Here is a 788-nt window from a genome sequence, read left to right as displayed (position 1 = left end):
GCATACAAACTGACATGGCAGTTTCAATTTCAGAAAGACAGCTGTGATCATCCAATAATAGCAAAATTACAAACCACTGATAACACCAACGAGAGTGGGACTCGAACCCACGCGTGCAGAGCACGATGGATTAGCAGCCCATCGCCTTAACCTCTCGGCCACCTCGTCATACAAACCTAAGCACCTATAATCTTATCAATAAGTGAATTGCATAAATTATGCAGAGCAGCAGATATTTCTCCCTTGTTTTGGTGAAATGATAAATAGCACAGCACCGTTCCAAGACTATGGTCTGACCTCTGGGTTGTGGGGCAAGCGCATTCCCACTGTGACACTCTGCTCACAGTGGTCTGAACAAAAATGAAGAAATGACTATGTAACAAGGTCTGTTGAATTCTGTGAAGATTTGAAGTCAATGGAATGAAGAATCCGAGACAGCAGGAGGTGTTTATTCAAGAAAGAGTTGGATAGAGCTCTTAAGGATAGTGGAATAAAGGGTTATGTGGATAAGGCAGGAACAGGATACTGATTGAGGATGATCAGCCATGATCATAATGAATGGTGGTGCTGGCTCGAAGGGCAGAATTGCCTACTCCTGCACCTATTGTCTATTGTCCATTAAATTGCCTGTGAGGAATTGTTTGCCAGACTGGAGGAGAGTGCATAGTGCTCAATGTCATGATTCGGAACACCTTTCTCCCACTCAGATATGTTTGACACGCACCTGTGTACAGAACAGACAATTTCAAAATCCTAAATAAGGCTAAACTGACAATTGAATTCAACAA

The 788-nt window shown here is 42.8% G+C and overlaps 1 non-coding gene across 1 annotated transcript; it reads right to left on the bottom strand.

Moving 5' to 3' along the window:
• Window positions 1-86: 86 nt before the first annotated feature.
• On the bottom strand, window positions 87-168 carry trnas-gcu. Its single transcript has one exon. It is a non-coding gene; the product is annotated as a tRNA-Ser (tRNA).
• Window positions 169-788: the final 620 nt, after the last annotated feature.

The sequence above is a fragment of the Chiloscyllium plagiosum genome, unplaced genomic scaffold (genome assembly GCF_004010195.1).
Source record: "Chiloscyllium plagiosum isolate BGI_BamShark_2017 unplaced genomic scaffold, ASM401019v2 scaf_57953, whole genome shotgun sequence".
Lineage (NCBI taxonomy): Eukaryota > Metazoa > Chordata > Chondrichthyes > Orectolobiformes > Hemiscylliidae > Chiloscyllium > Chiloscyllium plagiosum.
Note: the sequence above shows the minus strand (reverse complement) of the source record. Positions and strands in the feature narration are given on the sequence as shown.